The following is a 13,808-nucleotide window of genomic DNA, read 5'->3' on the forward strand; positions in this document are numbered from 1 at the left end:
CCTTCCTCCTCTGTGTGTTTCCATGTGAAAATCTGGGAGGAAATGTTCTAGGGGGAGGGAATGGCAGGAGCAAAGGCCCTGGGTTGGAAATGAGTGTTGGAAGCAGAATAAAGGCCAGAATAAATGGCAGGGGAAGCCACCTCTTTCTGTGCACTAAACTCATGGCCACCACCCAGGTTATGAGGCCCAGAGTGGCTATGTGGCTCACCCTGGTTACCCCAGGCCCTCTGTAGGGCACTGGCTTGTTAGTCTTGTTCATTTCTATTCTGGTATGTCCTTGTAAAGTGGGAGTTTAATGTCAATGGCCTCAAATATTTAGGGTCTAGACCAGTAGGTACTATATAGGAGGAAAAAAATGCTGATTATCCAAAGTAGTTGCTATCAAATCTAGGCAGTAGAAGACGCACATAAATAGACCTATCAGACCTCTCAGGCTTACTTTTTCTTGCTTTACACACAGTTTTAGTAACTGGTATTTGAATGGGTGAATAAGGTAAGCTATTTTCTTAATCTATAACAGATTAGAAATAGCAAAATAATACTGATAATAGCTGATGGTGCTTAAAGCAGGGGACATTATTGCTACATATAGTATAAAGCGGTAACTCCAGTACCTATGAATGGCCTAACAGCTAACACCGAAGCAAGGAAAAAAGTGGAAAAGTTAAAACACACAGACACACACACATGAAAAACTTGAAAGCAAAGCTGCCTGGGCCTACTGAGGATAGAAAATCAGCTCTGAGACACTTAAGGAATATGAGATTGTGATTAGATTTTGTAAAATAATTATGAGTCATCAGGAGGTTGTTAAATTCAGATTGCTCCCAGCAGAAAAATGTGTGTCTATTTTAAAAGTTTATTACATAATTGGTTAAACTTTTTTGTGACACTTAAGAAACTCACTTAATCTGGAGAATTCACCTATAGGAAACTAAATAAATTCTGAGGATGATAACGTAGACAGCATAGACTTTAGTTGAAGGCATGGATGCTGGAGCCCGACTACCTGGGTTGAATTCCTACCTCCATCACTCACCTTGGGCAAGATACTTAATCTCTCTGTACCTCAGTTTGCTCATCAATAGAATGGGATAATAAACTTATTTCATAGGCTTAGATGGGTCAATTTGTGAAAAGCACTTAGAGCAGTATATGTCAGAGAGCAAGCAAAATGGAAGAGTCCACTATGCTCACAATTACGGCAGACATTTATGTGGCAGCCTGTAAGCAGCTCGAAAGTACAGGCTTCAAAAGGATTTAAACTCAGTGGTATATTCCAGAGCTCACCCTCTTTGCCAGAGCTCCCCTCATACCATTCAACCTTTTAAATATTTTAATTGTGAAACATTCATAGAAAAATACATAGAATTAGTAAAACTCGTGGATTTCCCATAAAGTAACGGGCCACAACCAAGAAGAACATTTTCAGCACCTCAGAAATCCCCTCATGCCATCATCAGTCTTACTCCCTCCTCCCCAGCAAAGTGACTTCTGCAGTAAGCCTTTGCTTTTTCCTTCATAGTTTTACCACTTAAGCATGCATTCCTGCACTCTAAGATTTAGTTTTGGCTGGTTTTGGAGTTTCATGCAAAGGCACTCAAACAGTGTGAATTCGCATATCTGGCTTCCTTGGCTTAACATTGTTTGTGAGACTCATCCGTTCAGTTCCGTGTAGCAATACATTGTTCATTTTCATTGCTGTATGTTATCTGGCCACTTTTGACTATAAAATGGTAATTTCTTAATAGCATTTCATTCTATGAGGGTTTCACAGTTAAAATTCCATTCGGTTAGTTGTAATGGGCATCTGAGCTATTTATAGGGCTATGCTGCTCCAGGTGTTTTTTTGGTGAACATATGTACACATTTCTCTTAGACATACGCCTAGAAGTGGACGTTTGGATCTTGCCTTCCACTCTGGTTTACCGTTTAACTCTCTTAAAGTGTCTTCTATGTTTTTTTACATTTTATTTTCTTGCTATGCTCCAGCCAAGAGATAAAAGTGTCTGGAAAGTGCCTTTTTTCTTTATAGTTAATGCACTTGTATCCTGCTTAAGAAGTCTTTTCCTACCCTGAATTTATGAATTTTTACCTATATTGTATTTTAGAAGTTCTTTTGTTTTTGCTTTTTACATTTAGATACCTTCTGTGTGTACGGTGTGAGGCAGTTGAGTGAGGGAGCCAAGTTTCATTTGTTCCCATACGGATATCCATTTACCGCAGGATGTCTTTGGTCCTACTGCTCTGCAGTGACACTGTTGTAAGTCAAATGCCCCTATATGTTCTGGGTTCTCTAGTCTATTTCATTCCACTTGTATAATAAGTCCTTTGGGCAAGAAAATATCTCTATAAAGGAAAAGAGTGTAAGAAAATAGGCAAAGCTTGCTGATAATGTGGATGAAACCAGTAATGTCAGACTAGGTTAAGATCTCAACTCTGCCACCTACCACTCCTGTGACATTGTTTAACTTCTTTGGGGCCCCATTTCCTGGCTTCAATAATATGGATCACAACACAAACTCATTTGGTGCTGAACCCTAACCTGAATTCATATTGGAAATCAAATGTATTCCACTTAGTATCAATATTTATACATTTGCCAAGCACTGTTCTTTATGCTTTAATTATTTTAGCTTATTTTATTCTAACAGATCAGGACCATTATTCCCATTGTACCATGAGGCTGGAAAAGCAATAGGCAGAACAGGCTGTTTGGACCCAGAGTCAGCGTGCTTAACCACAGTGGAGACAATTCTTCGTTTCGGGATGAAACCCGGTAGTTCCAGTGGGGTGTTTCCGCTATTATTTGTGGGCAGCCAGGCAACTAGTAAGCTCACTAAGCCTTACTTCTCCCAGCTATAAAACCAGGACAGTGCAGCAGAGGGAAAGGGTTTGGGTTTGGGAGTAAAACCCAGGTTTGCTCCCTGCTCAGCAAATCCTGTGTAATCTAGTGTCATGCCCCCTAACCCCTCCAACCTCAGCTGGAAAGGGAGCTACTCAGCCCAAGGCAAGGCTTTTGTGTACACACTGGGGACAACGTCTGTTTTGCCCAGCATATAACTGGGTAGCTGTTACGATCAGCATCAGGATGGGCTCCCCCTGGGACAGATCTTCTCTCCTAGCCAGGATGGAGAAAGATAGGTGCACACACGGGGAACACACAGGGCAGAGCAGGACTTGAACTAAGAGCCGTAGTCTCCCAGACCCAGGACAAGCTCACCAAGGGAGTGTCCCCTTCCTCAGCCTGGCCAATCCGGCCCTTTCCCATTGCAGACCCAGAGCTGAGCTGGCCAAGTTTCTAACTGCTGAGTCCAGACTGCCAGGGCAGAAAGCACCCCCAAGACTGATAAGGCCAAACAATCGTGGCTTTGTTTTGGACGGATTTAACCCTGAGTTTCCAATTGGCCCTTTTCTCTAAAATCTGTGTCCCAACGTCTGTCTCTGACCTCTTCAGCCTCAGTGGAGCTAGACTAGAAGATTCAGGTTCCTGCGGGGGAGAAGGCAGGGGACAGGGAGCCCAAGTGGCCCCGACTTGTTGGGCTCCGGTGCGGCCAGAGCTGGGGCGGGGAAGGGCGCGCGCCCGTCGGGGCCAGGGCGCGCGGGGCGGCCGCGGGGCGCAGGGCCGTTCGGGCCGTTCGCGCGGTGCGGCCCCGTCCCAGGCCGGTCCCCGCAGCCCCGCAGCCCGCCGGCCGCCCGTCCTTCCAACGCGCAGCGGGCGAGGTCACGATGCGCTCATTAAGCCGGCAGGTAGGCAGCGTCCCGGCGGCGGCGGCAGGCGGTCCTGGAATGCGCGAGGGGCGTGATGACAGCGGCTGCCGCCGGCCTCTTTGCGCAACACCTTCTCCATATATACCCGGGGCGCGGCGCGGCACCTGGCTGCCTCCTGCGCCGCGGCGCCTGCGAGCGGAGCGCTGGTGAGTACCGACCGCCGCGGGCCCGGGGCGCTGCCTTCGCTCGCCTCGCCCTTTCGGGAACCCTCATTCACTTGACATGGACTGAGTTCTTTTAGATGTCCCTCGATGTGGACCTCAAGGAACGTGGCTGGCTGTGGGCTGCAGAAGAGAAAAAATAAACCTCCCTGAAATTTTCAGAGTTTTGTTCTTCTTCATGTCACTGCTCTTGCTGTGACTACAAACTCCTAATGCTACACGACGACTGACAGTGTTGTTAATCAGCCACACCCGGGGATTTAAAATGACAGACGTGCTGAGAGTCGTGGTTTGGAGGGGTACTCGAAGGGAGGGAAAGTAGCACCTAGGAGTCAGGACCACCGGGCTTTCTTTTCTGCGAGGTGGCTAACTAGCTGTGTGACTCAGTGCAGGTCCCCGTGAGCCGCTGGGCGACAGTTTCCCCCTCTTCACAAAAGGGGGAACGAGACCATCTCAGAGTCTTTCCTACCCTAAAAATTATAGGTTTGTGGTGATGCAGGCGCCCCCCCCCCCCCCCCCCGTTGTTGGCATTTATTTAAGGTGACTAAGAGGCAGATCTACTTCGCTGTTCCCATCGGGGTGGGTCAGCAAAGGGTCTGTCCTTTAGCAATCTTGGGAGAACAGAGCCCACAGTTTCTCTGTTTTCAGAGCCAGAGGGTGCTGGGCGGGCTGGCCGGGAGGTGACGTACAAGGAGACGCCAGCAGGGTGGTAGGGCTGGGGGGATCCGGCCCTGCAGGCCAGAAAGAGGAGAGAGAGCACATGGTTTGGAGCTAATTCAGGCTCCCTGAGGCAGATACCTGCCACAGGTGGCTTGCACTGAGGTTTTTGTTAGTGAGAAAGGTGACTTTCTCAAATGTGTTGATTTTGTGGAGTCAGCTTATGGATTTCATCACTTAGAATCCCCTCTTCTCCCTGTCTAGGTTCACCAGGAGGTTTCTGTGTTAGCCCTGATTGCTGCGGACTTTGTCTCTCTCTCTCTCTTTTTCCCCCTTCCTTTCCTGTGCTGGCAGTTTTGAACCTGTTCTGTGTCGGGTTTTCTTGGAAAAGTTGTGCCTCATAGGAGCGACCGTTGTTTCAGATTAGTAAAAGACTGTTTGGATCTTTTGACTCATGCCAACTGATAATGATCTTTTCTCTGTTTTTGCAATTTTGGGAAGAGGTGGCAAGAAAGGCAAGCTTTGCAAAAGGTTTGGACGCTAAACAAATTGCCCCCTCCGAAGCCCTCCCCAGGTCAGTCAACCATCTCATTGTAACAAGTCCCCAGTGGTATAAGGACGGGCGTCTGGGTTATTGCTGTTAGACACAAAATGGACACAAAAACAGCTGAATTTAATGAAGAAACCAGCTTCTCAGGACCAGTGATTTGGAATAAGCTGGATAATACCATTTTCAGCCTTCTTCCACCTGCTGTCCTCACCCCCACCCCCACCTCCATTCTGGGGACAGAATGGGGCTCTTGGCAGGGAGCAGTCAGGACATCCCACAGAACTGATTCAACTCAGTGAATCAAAAATGCAAAAAGTGCAAAAAGGGGGCTGCAAAAAAGATTGCAATATGTTTAAGATGTTTATATTTATGAATTTTTTTGTTGGTTTTTTTGGTTTTTGGCAACGGGCCAGTACAGGGATCGAACCCTGGACTTGGTGTTATCAGCACCATGCTCCAACCAACCGAGCTAACAAGCTAGCCTATATTTACAAATTGGTATAGTTACAAGTTAATTTCAGGATTGTTTTAAAGCTATAAATACAAATTGGAAGTGCATTATGAGAGTGTGGTTTGGTTTAGTGTATCTCATCAAAAGTGTAAAACTAAAGCCCTTCATCAATGTGAGGCTCAGGCCAATTCATTCCTTGTCTACTGTCTCAAACATATCTCCTCTCTCCCATCACCACCACTGCATCCTTGGGGGGATTATTTTTTCTTGTGATGGCTAAAGGAAGCTGAAGAAGAGCAGCCATCACCCTCGTGGGAATTTTTGAAGTCCTGGGTCATTCTTTCAAAGTACAAGAAAATTCCTTGGGCATAGTGAGCACATTGAACCACATGAGTTTGACTCATCTGTGGTGTCTATGTGTCTTTAAGCAATTAATTTCTCTGCCTCAGTTTCCCCCTCTTCAGAATGGGGACAAATTGGTACTAAAGGATGCCTTATGTAAAGTAAATTTACATAAATACATAAAGTGCTTGTGAGATTTAAATGAATTAATTTGTGTACGGGAGGACTTACAACAGTACCTGGCACAAAGTGCTCAGCAAACATTTGGCTGGCTACTGTGTGCCAGACACTGTGCTGGGAATACACTGGTCATCCTCCTTGTGCTTGTAGAGGCCACCGCTTGGTGGGAGAATGTGGTCTGTGTCTTTCTGCAGGACCAATGCCCTGGCCTCCTCCTCTCCCCACTTCAGATGGCCTTGGGCTGCTGCTGCTCTGAGCATAGGTGGCCCCAGAACAGGTCCTGGTTAGAGAGGCCCGAACAATACTAAGCATAGGGGTTGGGTGACTGCCAGGTGCCCTACATTTCCCAGTTTTGCAAGTCCCAGAAGAGCCAAGAAGTTTCTCCTTGGCCTGCGAGAAGGGATAAGAGTTCCTTTTGGCGTTGTGTGCACCTGTGGATGCAGGAAGTGGAGCCCGGGTGGTCAGGTCCACAGGCTGCTCAGCTGTAGACACCAGGGGTGGAGAGCAGGGGAGCAGATGTATGATCGCTAGGGACCTGGAGGCCCAGTCGTAGCCACTAATCTCCTTCCTGGGCATTACCAACCTGCCGAAATGGATGACTTTTCCCTTCCTTCTAGGCTGCCTCTGGCTAGTAGCAAGAATTTACTGGAATGTGGCCTTGGGGGAAGGTGGGGAGAGGGATCGGCAAGGTGACAACTGCATTAGGGGGGTGGGATTGGGAAAAAGTCTTTGGAGGGGCCCAAAGGCTCCAGGGACCCCTGGTGGTGCCCAAAATCCCCTCTCCCAAGAAGCACATTCAGTGTTTGCCATGTCCCTGGACATAGTGACCTTATTCATGCCACATCCTCTGCCTGCCTCATTCGATACCACCTGCCCTGCTCAGCTGAGACTCCTAAAAGGCTTGGGATGTGCCGAAGCCAGGCCTCTGGTATGCCAGAAGCCTTTGTGGGAACTCAGCAGCCTGTCATTATAGCATTCTTGGCTGGCATTTCTGGCTGTCTGAATGACTACATGGGAATGACCCCTGCAGACGTGCCAACCCAGCCGGCTCTCCCAGGAACACCGAGAGCCCTCGCTGAGCCTGGAGCTGGGGCCTCTTGGTGCTCTGGTGCTTTGATGGGGACTGGAGGACTTCTCCCTTTGCCCCCTGGCTGCGAGGTTTATGTAAGGCCTTTGGCTTTGGAACCAGCAGTCCCAGGTTTGAATCCTGACACCACCCCCAGGTAGCTGTGGGACTTCAGGGAAGTTTCTTAATTTCTCTTTGCCTTAGTTTCTTTGTCTATTGACTGGAAAGAAGAACCTCTTCCTTGTTATACGATTTAATGAGGTCACAAACCTCATAGGACGCTCCCTTGTGCAAAACAAATGTTAGCACCTTTTTCTCACGGGCTTTGGGTTGTTATTGAGCAAACATTTACTACTGTGCTGAGCACTGAGCTGAAGAGCTTATGGTCTGGGGCAAAGTGGAGTTGAGACAATTCGCCTTGTGCGTGATGTGACACATTTCAAAAGTTCTGAATGTTTACTCTGCCAGGCCTGTGCTCAAGGCCTCACCTACGCTTATTAACGCTTATTAACCAGTCCTCAAACAGCTCAGTGAGGGAGATGGTGTTGTCCCCACTTTTGAGATGTTGAAACAGAGGCTCGGAGAGGCTCAGGGTCACACACAATGAGTGACAGGCCTCTGCAGAGCTGGTCTCGCCCACCATGTGGTTCTGCCTCTTGGTGCTCTGTGCCAGGCACAGTGGTATCAGCAGAGGTGGCAACTCCAGTGGCCTGGAGGATCCCTCAAGTAGGTGCCTAGTCCCGGTGCTGGCAGAGGGAGTGTGTGCTCCAGGTCCTCCCTTCACTCCAGCGCTGTAGCTGCAGTCTCTCGGCACACCCGCTCTCTCCTGTCTGCCCTGCAGGCAGAGCTGGGGCTTTGTTGGCAGGAGGGCAGGGCGAATGGGGCTGGGATGGCTGTAGCTGCAGTCTCTCGGCACACCCGCTCTCTCCTGTCTGCCCTGCAGGCAGAGCTGGGGCTTTGCTGGCAGGAGGGCAGGGCGAATGGGGCTGGGATGCTGGAGCTACGCAGCACAGTGGTTGGGTGGCTGCCAGGTGCCCTACATTTCCCCACTTTCTAGGTCCCAAGAGGAGCAGCAGGAGCTGTGGGGTGGAGAGGCTCAGGAGTGGCTGGCAGTGTGAGAGAGCTCTGAGCTGGGTCTGATGACTCTCCCGGCTGCCCACCCAAGAGGGGACAGTGCCTAGGTGTGTGGACCTGCCGCTCATTTCCTATCTGCAGTACCGAGCACAGTGAACACCAGAAAATGAAGCACGGAGTCGGGGGGAATCATTGCTTCCCCACACAGGGAAATGTTTGTAAAGAGGAAACTGACAAGGTTTGGACTTGGAAGAGGGGAAATAAACACTTCTAAGACAGAGGAGTAGAGACGTTCAGTAGAAATTTGCCTTTGCTTTTTGGTGGCGCTAAGAGTAAATGAGGATCCAGAGGTGAATGCAGCCAGCACAGGCCTCACACAAAGTCGGTACTCAAGACGGTTTAGCTGGTGGGTCCCTCGCTATCATATCCTATTGCTTTTTGTACAGTTCAGTGAAAATGGTGTATGCCCATTGCTTGCAGTATTACTGTAAAGTGTTTGGACGATGAACCGTGGAGGTGTCTGTTTCTGTGTTCCCTGAACATGTTTTGTTCAATCCTTGAAAGAAAATTATTCTGACCAGTCATAGAAATCAAGTCATAGAAAACATGATTTATATAATAGGCAAGTAATCATCCTTCTTGAACCTTACTGCTTAGAGTTTCCCAAATGGGGCTTCTGTGACAACCGGGTTGTAGTTTCCTTATACAGTTGCTCTGTCCAACAGATCGTGATGCAGGACAACCAGGCTTGAGTTGTTTCCTAGTCGTGATCAGCACGGACCAAGTGCATTCCCTCAGCACACCCTCACGTTGACTCCTCCTTTCAAAAGTATCAAGTGCCTACTATGTACGGTCTACTGGGCACTGGGAGAAAAAGCATAACAGATGGGTCCTGCCCTCTGAGCACTTAAAATCTAGCTGGGATTTTAAGGCAGTAAAAATGTGTAGGAAAACAATTGCAGAGCTAATTAAGATTATAAGAGAAAGAGAGGTGGTAGATGGTCACAGTAATTTTCAAATTTTTCCTTCAAAGTACCCCCAAGAGCCGAAAGCCAGGTATGTGAACCTCTGGATGTCTATGAATGGCCCCAAACAGCTCATGGCAAGCTCAAAGCAATTTTTTTTGTGTCCCCCTTTTTAATTTTTAATTTGTATAAACCTCGCATTTCATACCGTAATATACCTATGCTTGTTTTAGTATGATAGTTGGTAATCACACAAAGTTTACAATGTGCCAGGCACTGTTCTGAGAGTTTTAAAATTTTAACACATTTAATCGTCACAATAATCCTTCGCAGGCATTGTTATCCTCATTTTACCTGTGGGAAAACAGAGGCAAAGGAACTAGCCCCAAAGTCACACCGTAAATGGCAAAGCTGGGACTTGAATTCAGGCAGTTGAGATCTAAAAGTCCAGTCTCTTAACCTCTGGAAAAATAGTTCTCAGCCCCCAAGGCATATTTGGCAAGTCCTGGTTGTCAGGACTCGGGGTAGGGAAGTCCTCCTGGCATCATAAGTAGAGGCCGGGGATGCTGCTAAATATCCTTCAATGCACAGGACGGCTCCCCACAGCAAAGACTTATCCGGCCCCAAATATCAGTAGTTCGGAGGTTAAGAAACAACTTGCTCCATGTAAATGTCACATCTCAAATGCAGACCCAGTCAAATTACTTAAAATTCCCTTTCCCCAATTACGTGAGTAAAATCAGTACTCCAGGAGAGACGAGTCTTGTTTATGTCACGGCCAAGGATATCGTGGATAAAGGCCCCAACCTCACTGGCAAGTAGAGCTGTGTTTAAAAACAGGCTCTATCACTGACCTGCTGGACAACTTTGAAGGAGCTGCTTCATCTCTTTGGGCTCCAGTTTTCCCCATTTGCAAACTGGTGTAATCACAATCCTTTCCTTCCATAAGGATTGAATGAGATAACATTTGTCAAGCACCAGCACAGCTCCTGGCGCCTCTTTGATGCTCATTAAATAGTAGTTGTTGTTATTAGAAATCAATTAAAAGATGTTGCAGTGCTGTGGGATGGAGTGCCAGATGAGTCACATAGGTAGTGCATGCTAGGGGCAAGAGAAGGGCAAGACCAGAGACTCCAGAAGAGAGGAGGGAGGATTTGTGCTGAGCCTGAGTGGTGGACAGAAAGACATGCAGAGGACCTTGTGATGGGGAGAGTTGCCTGTGCAAGGGTAGGGGTGGGAATCTTGGAGTGTTCAAGGGAGTGTGGAGAAGAGAGATCATTTGGGGAGCAGTGGGCAATAAAAGACAAGAAGTCAGATTACATCCACATCATGGCTATGTGTTAGGAACATTAACCTATGGAAAGAGCCTGGGACCCAAACCAGTTAAACAGCTGCTGCATTCATCTAGATGGGAGTTGATGAGGCCCAGGCTAAGGAGGTGGCACTGGAACCAGAGACAGGGAGAGATGAGATGCTCCCGGGCAGAATCGATAAGTCCTGGTGCTGGTTGGATTGGGGAGCAGTCAGAAATGACTTTGAGATTCTGGGATGATGATGGCAGATATCGTAAACAGGAAAGTTCTACATAGGGGATTTGGTGAGGTAGGTTTAAGTTAAGGTGAGTTTGAAGTGGTGGTGATTGTAAATGGCCCAGGAAAATTGAAGATCAGAGGCCTTGAGGTTCAGACGCAGGTCGAATGCTTTTGTACAAGTATCTGGGGTGGGAGGTGCTGCTTTGAGACCTAGATCGTGGAATCCTCCCTCTCTTCCTCCTGGCTTCTGTGAACAGTAAGTGGGACACTGACTCCATCCTCCATTGGCGCATCGAAGCATCTCCCTATTTGCCTTTAATCAGAACCATCTCACTTTTGATGCTATTAACCAATGACTCACCCCTTCCTGCCATTCACTCGTTCAGGTGTGTCTACACGATACATGTTGAGAGGGGTCTTCATGTGCTCTGGGTCATGTAGTAATTGAGAGGCAAGCATAGACTCTGGAGTCAGAGAAACTCCAAATCATGGCCATGGCCTTGAGCCAAGTGGCTTCACCCCTCTGAGAGGATCAGTTTTCTCATCTGTAAAATGGGAACAACACTAACCCCTCTCACGGTTGCTAAGAAGAGTGACATAAACCAGTTCATTTAACAGGTTACTGTTCTAAGCACTTTGTAGAAATTAACTCATTTAAACTTCTTGATAACCCAGTGAGGGAGGCACTGTTATAAACCTCATTTACTTATGAGAAACTCAGGCACAGAATGGTTAAGTGACTTGCCCAAGGTGACAATGTGTTGGAGGCAGAGCTGGAGTTTGGTTCTGAACCTCTGGCCTGTAAAGTACCTAGCACAGTGCCTGACTGAAACTGACAGTTCCAAAATAGTTAGTTTCTTTGCCTAAGGATCCCTGGATTAGAGTAAAAAAAAGCACACTGGGCCAGCCTGTGTGCTGTTTCAAGCCTGGGCCATTTCAGCCACATGGCAGCCTAGAGCTGAGGTTGGAGTTTGCCCAGGACCTGCTTGGCCTGTCCCCCGGCTACCCAGCTCCGCCTGCCTCCCCTGCCTTGGCCCTGGCCATGTCGCTGCTGCTTTGCTCGCCCCACAAGGAGCCCCCTCCAGCAGGCCTTAGAACAGCAGACTGTGCCCCACATTTGATTGTCAACTATGAGAAAACTTTTCACTGAGCCCATGGGGGGATTCAAACTCCATGGCAGGCACGGCACCTCAGGAGGCAGGACATTAGAATGCAGCCTTGCCCCTGGAGACTGGGAGATGCACGGAAGGTGCTCCGCCCCAGAGCTGCTTCAAACCCACCTGGGTTCAAGGCTCTGCCACGTGGGACCTTGGAGAAGTTACTTAACCTCCTCATGCCTGAGTTTCTTCATCTGGGTGACAGAGGGAACAATAGCACCTGCCCCACGAGTGGCTGGGAGGCTGCACGTAGCAGAGCCTGGCTCAGTAGATACTGACTCTCCACTGGATAGGCGGGTCCCAGCATTCAACTCAAAAAGCACATCGAGGCCGATTGTGTGCTGGGTGCTTATTAAACTGAAATGAAAGATGTGCTCTGTGCCTTCATGGAGGCCAATGAGTAGGGGATGATCCCAGTGTCAAGGGAGCAGCTTCATGAAAGCTCCTCATGATGGGGATGCACAGAACCAGCCATTATTACTTTGAGCTTTATTAATATGAATAACAGAAGCAATACAGATGTTGCTGAGCCATCTTACTCTTGTGGGTTTGGCCACTGAGCTGCATCTTTTAAAAGAATTTGGAAATTTCAGAAGAAAATAAAAATCACCCACAGTCTCACCACCCACTCTGAACCCCATGGAACATTTATGGATCTAGTTTATCTCATTGCGATCATGCTATACATGGGACAAAAAAGTGCCTTTTAGTCACAATCTATCTAAAGTATTTTCCTGTGTTTTTACTGATTCATTATAACCTTTTCATGGCAGGCTATTACACTGCATGGGTGTACCATAGTTAGTACAATAATTTCCCTATTCTTATTTTTCTACTCTGTAAATGACAAAGCAACAAATGTATTTTGGTCTGCTTCGCATCCATTCTGTCAATAAATATTTATTGAACGTAGTCAATGTGCCAGGCAGAACTCCAGGCCCCGAGGATGCAGCAACAAACAAAACAAAGCCCCTTTTTTGGTCGGGCTTGCATTCTGGTTGGCAGGAAATAAACTGATTTCAGAAAAAGAGGAGACGAGTCAGGCAGAGCCAGGTTCCAGGAAGCCCTCTCGGAAGAAGTGATCAGAGCAAGGCAGGCATTTCTGATTTTCTGAGAGCAGATATTCCTGGGTTCCTAATACCTAGAAGTGAAATTGCTGGGTCAAAGATGTGTGATAAATGTAATGTGTGACGAATACGCTTTAAACATTTTGCCAACTCTTCTCCAGAGCTTCGAGCAGTGCTCGTCTCACAGTATCTTGTTGAGCATAGCATATTACACTTTTCAACATTTTTTTGCTCCTTTGATAGTTGTCGCTGCATATCTTGGATGGCTAAGGAGGCTGAATTCTTATTAGCTGTTTGTACTTGCTTTTCTGTGAATTGTCTGTTCCAGTCCTTTGGACTGGTTTGTCTATCTTGTGTTAGAGGACAAGGAATGCAAAGAGTGGACTGCCTGGTATTTCAGGAGCCACATAACTGAAAAAGTCTTTATGGAGAAAATGGGTTATGAGGAAGTCTCTACTGAAGGCTCGAAAGGATGTGGTTCTGACAAAGGGTCATTAATCCAGGCAGCATGTGTAGTAATCACTGCTACTACTGATAGGATGCCTGCTCAATGCCAGACACTATCCACACCTTATATCTCACCATTAATCTCATATTACCTTTAATCTCATAACCCTGCAAGGTATGAAGAATTAATCCCATTTTATAGATGGGGAAACTAACACTTTATGTTCAGAGGCATAAAGGGACTTGCCTAAATACACACCCACTAATAAATGGCATTGCTGGATTGTAATCCAGGTCCAATGTTACGCTTTTCACAGAAGACCCAGGTGGTAGGTAAAGCAGATAGAATGTATATGAACATCTATAGATATGAATACATTAAGTCGTA

Source organism: Cynocephalus volans, chromosome 9, assembly GCF_027409185.1.
Source record: "Cynocephalus volans isolate mCynVol1 chromosome 9, mCynVol1.pri, whole genome shotgun sequence".
NCBI classification, from domain to species: Eukaryota; Metazoa; Chordata; class Mammalia; order Dermoptera; family Cynocephalidae; genus Cynocephalus; species Cynocephalus volans.